Here is an 11,633-nt window from a genome sequence, read left to right as displayed (position 1 = left end):
GCAAATCTGGCGCAAACAGAGTATAAATATGGGCCATGGTATGTTAGAATTATGAATAGAGGAAAATCGTAGGCAAAGTGGTTGCAGCGAAGCTGAAACAAAATATAGCCAGTAAAAGAATGAATGCAATGAGAATGAATAAAACAGTTATCAGAAACAACTAAAGGCGGCAAACAAGAGCTTCTTTAAAAATGGCTGAAGTTTTCAAAACCCTGAAGAAATTCACACAGCCGGATTCGCGGAGGTCATCAATACGGCCTAACCAGGACTTTGTGAAATTTTGTCATCATGTTTTCATGGGAAAATTGTCAAAATGTATGACGACTTTGATAGTCAGATAGATTCATCTTCACTGGGGGTAGGATGCCTTCAACAACCACTGTGAAGTCTCGTGTACTTTAGTAAGGTTTGATAGAGTTGCACGCGAGGAAGTCAGAGTTCTTAGTTCCTCTATCAATTCAGGGGCTCTGGGCGACCCATATCCGGCTCGTCTGTTCGCCTCCTTTCTTTTTCTTTTGCATCTATGCTGTACGGATCTTTTTATCACCTCGCTAGGCACAGCTAAGGTGCAGAGGAGACGGAAACAGTCTTCCGATTCTAGAGAATGCCCTGTCATCCAGTCTTGCTGCTTCCCTTTCCAACTAAAATACCGGAAGAAAATATTAACAAGCAAGTTTCCCAATAGGTGCAGGTTAATAACATGCTGCAGAGCAGCACACAGCACAGAAGCCACTCTCCTGGCAGTCACAGATGGAATCAGGACCAGCTTAGATTAGTGTAATTCTGAGGTTCTCAAATAGCCTCCTTTGATATGGCCTCCCATGCGATCCTGATTGGGAGGTTATATGACATCAGTTTTCGCTCTCATGCTGTAGCTTCGCTTAAGGACTTCCTAGCGGACAGATCACAAGCTGTTTTATCCCTCCCTTTAAATCCAGAGCCATTACTAACCCATGTGAGGTGCCAGTGGGGTCCTCCTTGAGCCCCACTCTTTTTAACATCTATGTGACCCCTTTGTCACAGGTCTTTAGGGACTATGGCTTTTAGATTCCAATTGGTGGTATCTATTGAACTGAAAGAGAAAATGATCAGAATTAGATTCTATGACTGCATGGGTACTGTGGTGGTTTAGTTGAAGTAGAACTGACTTCAACTCGATGGAGGGAAGACAGATTGTCTTTTTGGCACAGCCACCACCCAAACTGATACTGATGATTGGGGACCTAAAGAATTGTGATGGCAATGTGTTATTGGTTGTAATTAATGAGTTTCTCCTGTCGGGTTTGCGGGTAGCTCAGAATGTGGCAGCCAGACTGGTCTGCCATCTCCCCTTTCATGACTACTGTGGGCCCAGTTTTAAAATCCCTTCATTTGGTTATTCATTGGAAAGCTTCTCACATTTAAGCTCCATTGCCATACATATTTAGCTCTGTATGGTGGGGTACCTATTTATTTACATACTAGGATCAGGTTTTATCAGCCCGCAAGTAAACTTACCTCCCTTTTGTGGCATTGGCAACTCCCCGATGTATTTGTACTGTGCAGTGCACTGAACATTCCTTTTCTTGCCTTGCACCCTATCACTGGAACAAGCTACCTGGAAACATCTGTTCCTGACAAAGTTTCATCACCTTCAAAAAGCTTCTCAAAACCTGGCTATTTTACTTTAGTGGCAGCTACCTCGTCCACCTTCTTGGGGCCTTATTGGCTCTTTTGGCCATTGTGTTGGGATATTCCATAAGGAATGAGTGGTTTCCTCTTAATAAGTGTGTATAACATAGCAATCGGGACAGATGCCTACATGTTTGTGGCTGCATCTGCCATTCAGATCCTGGACCCCAGCAACTCACTCATACACCTGTTGAGAATAGGTGCCCAGTAGTGACTGGGAGTCTGAATCATGGCTGCTCTTTGGCCGTAAAAGCGGTGTGTTGATTTTCCTGGGAACATAATTGACAACACGTGGGATGGAGCCCACATTGCTGACGCAGACCCCTGAGAGAGAAGTTGCAAAAAATCAGATTAGTGGCACACTTCTGGGGTGAGGTCAGTCTCCTCTACCTGCAGCCACAGTATTTCTTAAGGCCCCCATCATGTAGAGTGGATCTGAATGGAGTACTTGAGGGCCCAATGATAAGCCTCAGGGACCTGTTCTGTAGCACTGGACTCATCTGCGAGTGGCACTATCTTTTTTTTTTCTAAACCTGTTTATTGCTGTTATCACATTATAGTTGATCCAGGTACAGGCATAATAACAACATTATGTATGATAGCAGTTAAATGCAAACCCCAATTCTCTGTATATGCTCAGTAGGACACATTTCTAAGGATACAGGATAATCATCGAGTGTAATATCAACCAATAACGAAGTCAGTTAAGGAATGCTATGCAATAGAGCTATAAGCAATCATGATCACCACTGTGGAAAAACAGGGGTGCACAGCTAGGGTACAAAACAAAATGCAAAATTCCAGACATGAACTATGGAGTTGCCCAGCAACATTGCAACTAAAGAACTAAAAAAACAGAACAATGAGGATAACCTGCCCGCTATTCCCATTATCATCTCCCCCCCACCACTTGTGATGCTGGGCACCCGGCCCACGGGCGAGTTGAGTGGGGCTGACAACATCAAGGTCATCCTGCAGTGTTGCACGCAGGAGTCTGTGGGGGTGAAAAGTTCTAGCGTGTGCGCAGTCTGGGACATGGCTGTGGGTTGTATTACATGCGCAGAGATGCACGTGTCACCATCCCCAGGTGCGTGGGAGGTGTCCAGCATATCAGTAAGGAGGTCAGCCATAATCACATCCCAGTTACTAGCTGTTGTTTTTTTTTGGAGTCCTAATATGTCTTCCCTGTGAAGAGTAACGCTCCCCATCTGTACCCAAGTGGTCAGTGACTTCACCCAGGACATGTGGTGCAGAAGCTCTGTTGCTTTCCATCTATGTGTGATTAACCTTTTAGCCGATAGCAAACCTAAGTCTATAAATCTGGGTGTGACTTTGTGTTTTTTGCTTCTACTGTAAAGTCCCAGTATACATTCCTCCTAGGTAGTAGCAATGACCCTGCCTGTGCACTGTATTAATCAGCCTACTACTCCTTGCCAGTAGTTCTGCAAGCCAGGGCATTGCCAGAGCATGTGTATGATATCAGCATTTAGCTGTCCACACCAGGACAGGATGCATCCTCTTGGCGGAAATATTTGTGTATCTTGGTAGGGGTGAGATAGGTCCTGTGGACGATGTATAGTGGAATCAAGCAAAAGCGGGCATTGTGAGGTACGTGACCAGGACCTTCCAATATGGCAGTCCACTCCTTGTCTGTCCAAGGGCAATATAGGTTTTTGTTATAGCGAAGGGTGGCGAGCGCTGGTGCTGTGTGTATTCTTAGGGATCCAGCCAGCCATCTCACCAAGTGTCTACCCCTGCCTAATACATGCAAGTATTGTATGGTGAGATGCATGGGGGTTTCATGTGCCAGATCATTCCACCAGTGTCTCAGTGTTTCAGTGAGGGATGAATAAAGGAGGAACTGTCCAGAGGGGAGGCCAATTTCATCCATGAGAGATTCATAAGTGAGAGGCTTACCATCATTGTATAAGTCTCCCACCAATTGGATACCTGCTTCGGTCCGGGAAGTTAATTCCACTGTGGTGGCATAGTAGTGTCCCCGCGGTGTGCCATGAAGCTCCATCGCTGGTGCAAATGGCGTGATTCGTCTTATTAGCTATAGGCTACAGCGGAAGCAGTTATTGGCAAGTGGCCCTATAAGGTGGGGTCCACCCTACACACCACCATCAGGTTCAGGAGCTCCATTGCAGAGACTGCTTATCACCTGCTGCACTGAGGTGCCCGGCTAGCTGGACATTCACATACAGAGTTTGGTGGCTCTCAGTGTATGAGTGGGACACCCTCTGGGCTTCTCCTGGGCTTCTCCTGCCTCTAACCAGATAATTCTAGACTCAAATCATAGGGAGCACACTGACAGGAATTAGACTTTTACTACACATTTGAGGATTCCAGGTGGTGAAGGCGCAAGACTACGTGCTAGGTGACTGAGACCATGAGCAGTGGGTTTTGTGCATCCCTCCTATCCACAAATTCACAACCCCCACTGTTCCATCATCAAACCTCTGATGATTCCTCCTACCCACACTGACTGACTTTGCACCATGTAGGGGCTGCTTGTACACAATTGGGCCCCAAAAGCCATCATGCACTTGGCAGTACAGTGCATGTAGTGTGAATTGAGGAGGGACACAGCTTACTTTCCAGCAATTGGTGGAAACAGTATAGGTGACCCTGCCACGCATGTCATTTTACAAGTCCTCCACCTGCCAGGTCCTGTTCTATGCTGCACAAATCAACAATACATCCAAATTGATGTTTTTTCATACAAAGATGCAATCCAAGCAGAAAATGTTAGAAAAAACTCATGGCTATCTCTAATGATCTTATGCTTATGCTCATTGAGCACGCCAAAATAAAAATAGACTCATTGAGTAAAGAGATTGAAGAAACCAAAAAAGCTTATGCAGATCTTAAACTAGAAGATGTTACCAGAAAAAAACTATGCAATATTAGGAGTTCTTGACAAGTATGAGGAAAAAAAGGGCCAAGAAAAAAATCTAAGTTGCTTCAGGATGAGAGGGACTATAGGTCAGGAATTATATACTTTTATGACTAAAAATTTGACTCAGGTTTCAAAAGAGAGGCACCGCAAAAAGCACCATCACAACATAGTATTTCTCTTTCAGATTCTTCCAGTGTAGATTCCAGAAACTCCACTCTAGACACTAACTCTACCTCTGAGAATAGAACCTACACTTTTTTAGACATACCGAGAAAAATGAGACTATTGGAGAATGCTTGTAACAGAGAATGTAAACAATATAAAGAGACACCTTTTAAAGAGGACAAATGGAGGGACAGAAGTGGAAAAAGAGGAAGGAATCCAAACATGGGTTATTCAAGCAAGATTTATGACCAAGGAAGGGCTGAAAGTTTTGAACCCTCCCTAATAGTTACTCTAGCTTCCAGATCTTCCAGGCATTTAACAGATGATGAAATGTGGGCTCTCAGTAAAGGTTTGTTATTCTCACCAATTAGATGCTTCCACAATTTTGAATTTAGAGGTAGCCTCAGAGCCCCTGGCATACCTAAGTCCAAAGTTCTGGATCCTATTCTCCTCCCCTTTTGGTCCTCAACACAGAACGTTCTCAGAACTTTCCTCTTCCTTATAGGGAACCACATGTTCCTTATCTGCAAAAACCAGCCACTGCATATCCCTTGCTACCACCTGACACTACCCAAACATGACTAAGCTACTCATGTTACTCTTGATGAAAGTGACTGGATTATCGCTTTATATAAAAATAAAAAAAATCTGCTATCAACATAGGAAACATGCGGACCTAACACTCCTTCAAGAAACATATCTCCCCAGAAGAATTGCTAAAACTTGAACATGAGTCAGTGGTGAGATCATCAGTAGTAGCCGGACACTTAGGGCCTGATTACAACTTTGGAGGATGTGTTAATCCGTCCCAAAAGTGACGGTAAAGTGACGGATATACCACCAGCCATATTACGAGTCCATTATATCCTATGGAACTCGTAATACGGCTGGTGGTATATCCGTCACATTTGGGACGGATTAACACCTCCTCCAAAGTTGGAATCAGGCCCTTGGTGTGCAGCGTGACCCTTCCCCCTCAAATAACTGTTCCAAGAAATGTGAGGTAACTATACTTATTTGAAAGGGTCTCACTTGCAAGACCCTTAAGACCTGGATGGATGAAGAGGGCAGGTGGGTCTTTGCTCAGCTAAGGCTCCTCGAGAGAACCATTACAATGGGATCCGTCTATGCGTCAACCACAGCAAAAGTAAACGCTTCTAGTTCCTTTTGTCGTCTCTGATACTAGCTTAAGGAGTTCCAAATATAGGTTAAAAACTTAAGAAGAATAGCTTGGTAATCAGTAGCTTCATTCTTTAATGTATTTTTTGCACATGAGATCAATACATTTGCCCGTTATGCCATACTGTGCAAATAAATGTTTGGAAGTGCGTGGATTTTGCTACAAAGTTCGAGTTGCTTACTGTGTAAAACATTCACTGCATTCCATTCACATGCAACAAGTAGATGCACCTGTGTGTTTCATCTAGGTATTAATGCATACATTGGATACACCTGTTTACATTCATATATCATTAGAAGTGAATTCAGGAACTCAGTTCAGCTTTGGCTAATAGGTTGGTTTTCTTTACTGAGAGAAGATACAGAGTTGTGACATCCGATTCCGTGGCGTCACTTTCTATGACATGACCCCATAACAACAGCAAATTATTTGTGCTACGTAGTCCCCCTTCTTTTTTAGGTCGAGTGTAGGCATTCGACCTGGTGTATATTAAGTATACTTATACTGTGGGAATAAATGATCTCATTTGTTGGTTTCAGTGTCCTTTAAAAATTATTGCTCACTAGTGGTCAGTTCTGCCTTTCTCTCCCTCCTTTTTTCTGTTTCAGAGCAGCGACCTACTTCTGAATTGTTCTACTTTGGTTTCCTTATCTGTTGCTGCGACAGACTACTTTGGCATTTCTTTGGTGCTTCCCTTTCACTGTGAGTGTTTTAGGCTGGTAGGATGCCTGCATTTTTGAGCATCATTTCGTTCCTCCCACCTCCTCCCTTGTCGCTGACATTTGTTTTGGCTTCATTCAAGTGTTGTCCTCATACCGGCTCCTAAAACAGGCTTATTTTACTAAACAAAAGGCTCCTAAAATATGCTTATTTTACTAAACAAACACAATATGCCTTCGCATTGCATCGCCAAGTGTCTCTCTCTCCATGGCCCCTCCCTGCCAGCACTCATGATATCGCACACAGGGTTAGCTTGCTCTGCTAACCTTATTAGAGCTTTGTTGAAATGCAAGGCAAAAATGCTTGCTTTCCTTTTGTGTTTCTCCTTTGCACTCAATACCACACTTCCTACTGTGAATAAACTCATTTAGTCTCGTTTGTTGACCTCGTAAATGAAACATGAGTTACTTGCCCAGTCAAATGCCATTGCCTGCACACACAGCAATACACTCGAAATGTAACATTGTATAGTTATGTGGTCAGAGACACGCACATGCAATACCACGCTAGGAATGCAGTGCCTTAAACAAAAGAAAAAGCATTTTGGTGTAGTTTCCACAGCTGTGATTTAGGTCAACAAGTATGACTACTTGAGAGGCTAATGTGGACTGATCGTCTTCAAGGGATGTGAATTAAAACTCTTACTTTGACGGCAGGTGTAATTCGTTTTTATTAAAAACGTGGACACACCTATGAATCAGCGTGCTAAAGAGGGCAACGTTCTACTTTTTCTAATCTGTGCAACCTGAAGGTTAATGAGACAGTATGTAACCTATTCTATGAGAATATTGTGGCCCAAATGTTTTTTCAGGCAACAGAATACTGTTTGAAAAAAACTGCAGCGCTGCATTGCATGAGTGATAGAAACATGTGTAGGGTAAGATTTATAGAGTTGACCATTTCTGACGTAAAGGCAATGCTTGGAATATTGGCAATGCCTGCAATAAGAATGGCTGTTTTGCTCTGTGCTCTGTCTTGCATTGTGGTGGAAAGGCAAGCTGTGCTACTTTTATTTTCAGCTTGCCTTGCACCAAACCCGTGATTTCTCTTTTCCATCCCCCACACATCTCTTTTGCATTAATTAAATGGGGATTGGCATTTCACAGCACAAAGCGGTGTCGGCACTGTGCGAGAGACAATTCTGGCACTAAAAACTTCCGCATTGTAAAGGTGATCAGTGTTGCTAATGGTGCCAGAAAGGACGATTTGTGTTGTGCAAGCACCACATGAAGTAATTGATCTGTGCCCCTGTGTCACCGACCCACTATTTCATCAATCTTGGGAAACAAGCATATAAGCTTAGTAACAGAAGGTAACATGCATGTCTATGGGTACATATTTAGTCAATTTCATGTTAGTACTCATGATTTGGGAACTGGTTATCAAAAACACAGAGCTTTAAAGGAAGGATTGTAAATATAAATGCCACCATCACAACATTCTTGACTCATTTCAGTGTGTAGTTTGCACAAGTGTTATGTTGATTCATTTCCTCTCAATTTAGTGCACAGCATGCAGCAGCAGGAATGCAGCTGTTTACCATTTTTAGGACGAGCTTTGACCTGTTGTAAGTATTGTGGGCTTTTATTAGGTCAAGCACACAAGTGCTTTGACCTGTTGTAAGTGTTGTGGGCTTTTATTAGGCCGAACATGCAAGCACTTTGACCTGTTGTAAGTATTGTGGGCTTTTTTAGGTTGAACGCCCAAGCGCTTTGACCTGTTGTAAGAATTGTGGGCTTTTAACTACACCCACCTCATGCCCATCACTTTCATTCGTTCGTGGGCTTGCCTTTGAAAAATCCTTTGTAACCATTGGTAAATGCTCTACGTTTGTCCTGCCTTGGGGAGGTTTTGTTACCGCCTTGCAGACTGATCCTGTTACATGGATAATTGCACGATTGGCAATATATTTGACTGTGAGCAAACTTCTTTTTCTTTCCCACTCATGGCGGACACGGTACTTTGAATCGGCTCGCTTATGTGAACTGTTTTACATTTTTATTTTCAATTTATGTGGCAAGAAAAGTCCAGTTTGGAGTTTACAGCGCCAATAGATCTAACTCGAACAAATCCGTGACCTATTGCATTGCAAATGCTTGTTTTGGAATTGTGATCCAGCTCCATATTTCATCTTCTCAAACCCACACTATATTTCTGAACAGTAAATAAATAGCACGTGTTATCGAATAATGCCAGCTGAAGCGACTATAAAATGTACCAAGATGAACAACCCACAAAGGCGTAAAACCCGTACGCATATTAGTCCACTTGACTGTAAGTGTTTTCGGTTTGTTGTTTTAAGGTCTCTAATATTGGCTCGAATTAGTCAGAAGACTAGAGTCCACAGGCTTAAGAAAAGACAGACAAAGAATGAGCGCCGCTACCTGCTCACTGTTACAAGGCGAAGGTGAAAGGTGCTATGTTATTATCTATTACAAAATCAGTAGAAAATACAGATCAAACCACACATAGAAACTAATTAATTTAAGTGTGTTTTCCTTTCAGTTAACTTCCAACAAAATCACATTGATACGTTTATAGTAACTGTTTTCCATATGGAGACTTTAGGTGGCGCCACAGACCGTGTTTTTGAACTTGCTGCTAGGCGCCCTCGTCAACAGAGTTGTCCTCTTTGCGAAATGCAGAACAGAACGCAAAATGACATGTTGGGTATAAAAGTGTTTCCCAAACTGTGGTGCAAGCCACTGGTGAGTCGCGAGCCGATTTTTGTTGGGTCCTGAAAGTCCAAGCAATATAAATGTTACCTTTATATTCTGTGTTTATCTTGTCGCGTTTTCTGCGCTTTAAAGACATAGGTAAAATGTCAGGCCACATCTTTTAACCAAACTATTTCTTATATTTTTAAGAGGGATTGGTATTTACAAACTCCTCACACTTTGCTGTCAGAGAAAGACAAGTAAAGTGAATTATGTGATAGTCTTGATGGGGTACAGGGAGAGTTAAAGGCTGTAGGATGTCATATTTTTATAACATACACCACAATGTAACCACCTTTAAATGAACTGTACACAGTGAGCTGTAAGGATTGCAAAAGTGAAGCATATTTTTTTCTAATTCTGAACTGTTATAGAAACAAAGATTTTAATAGGATCAAAACAAATTAAGACACCTGGCAATGCACCAATGACAAAACTTAACTGAAACCCGACACGTTATCATTTGTGTGCAATATAGTTTTATTAGTAAAATTGTATATCTGCCAGTAGCGGTTTGTAATTTTAGGAGAGAGGGGGCTTGGCGGGCAGCACACTCATTCATTCACACACGCACGCACGCACACACATCCATTCACAACACTCATCAACATTCAAACATAACACACACACACCAAACATTCATTTAAAAGACACACTTACGTTCAGATCGGAGGTCCCAGGAGGGTTGGCACTGCTGTCTTCTGAGGGAAGTTAGCAGTCCCAACTTCGTCACAGAGTAGGATGGGGTCAGTGAGACTTCTGACCCCTCCCCATTCTGTGATGAGGTATCACTGATTGACACTCGCCCTGGGCGCTTCAGAGCTTATTCCTGAAGCGCCCAGGTCAGAGTCAATGGTGACGCTTCCCCTCTTCATTAAGGGGGGAGGGCCTCGAGGCACCATTGCTGAGCTGAGGAGGTTACGCCCATAGGAGCTGTGACCTCTTCAGCCCAGCAAAGTTCAGCTGAGGCAACCAGGATTCTGCGCAAATCGTTCATGTCTCCCTCCTGGCTGCCTGAGCTGAACATGAAGAGGGTCTGTCATGCTGACCTTTGCTCAGCCTGACAGGCACTCTTCATGAGGAACAAAAGGTGGGGGGGTGTGGCCCCTCTGCCCTAAAGGAGATGCCGCGGCTGATATCTATGCAAAGTTAGTGGCCATTTCAATGGAAAATATGCTGTCTGTAAATGTTAGTGTGCTACCCCACGATTCTTTAGTTACATTTAAAAAATGCCGGCCTTATGTCCATTAACGTTAGGTAGGTCACAAAAATTTTTTGTAAAAAAATTGGGCTGTGGTTCTAAAAAGTTTGAGAAGCATTGGGGTTGAACAATAACCTTGTGCATTCAAGCACTTATGATTGGTACATTTAATTTATAGACTTTCAAGATGCAAGGAAAATACTTTGGATGGCAGTTGAACCAATCTGTTATCCATGAGCATCACATTCCAATACAATGCAGGCCCCCAGCTTTTTGTGATTTCGCAAATCACACTTTTGCTGTGAAATTTGAAGAGGCACTCGATCACTTCTATTTTTCACTCATCTGCCACGATAAAACATGTTTGTTTTATCACTATTGCTGTCCTGGGACACGATAAATCACTGTCTCAGCGTCTGACAGGCAGCAGAGAGACAACTTTCACCCAACCCCTCCTCTCTAATGCAGTAAGGATTCCAATTTGTCTCAGAGATACAGCTAGGAATCCAGGGCTTGCAAATCTGAATATGCATATATCTACCTAGAGGCAGATGTACGTTTTTTGGTTTGCCTATAACTTTGGCCCTGTTTGAAGAATTTTCATAAAACTTTTTTTTAAAAAGTTCACCCACTTCAGCTCCGAGCCGAGAATCAAGGGGGAACCTAAAACACAAAATCACTATGTATTTTCCATAGACTTCTTTAGACAAGGTTACAACAAAAACTACTGAACAGAATTACACTAAACTGGGCAGGAAGCAGGATCTTGGTCTGCAGAGTGTGCTTTTTGTGATTAAATACCATATGTACAAACACATTTTCCCATAGACACAAAATGGGTAAAACCCTTTGCTACATCTGGCCCTAAGTGTAAATCCGTTCAGTAACTTTTGAGAAATTATGGGACAAATATAGTTGTATATCTGACCGGTTGGGTCTGCAAGAGTCTTGAGAGACTCTTACAGGAGCAGCAAGTTAAAAATAGAGTGTTGTGATTGACCCAGGGAACTTTATTTCCCTTGGGCCATTTTCCTCCTGTGGGAGCAAGTGCTTTGATTGTCTGCCAGCAAACTGAGA

The sequence above is a fragment of the Pleurodeles waltl genome, chromosome 4_1 (genome assembly GCF_031143425.1).
Source record: "Pleurodeles waltl isolate 20211129_DDA chromosome 4_1, aPleWal1.hap1.20221129, whole genome shotgun sequence".
NCBI classification, from domain to species: domain Eukaryota; kingdom Metazoa; phylum Chordata; class Amphibia; order Caudata; family Salamandridae; genus Pleurodeles; species Pleurodeles waltl.
This window is presented reverse-complemented; position numbering follows the sequence as displayed.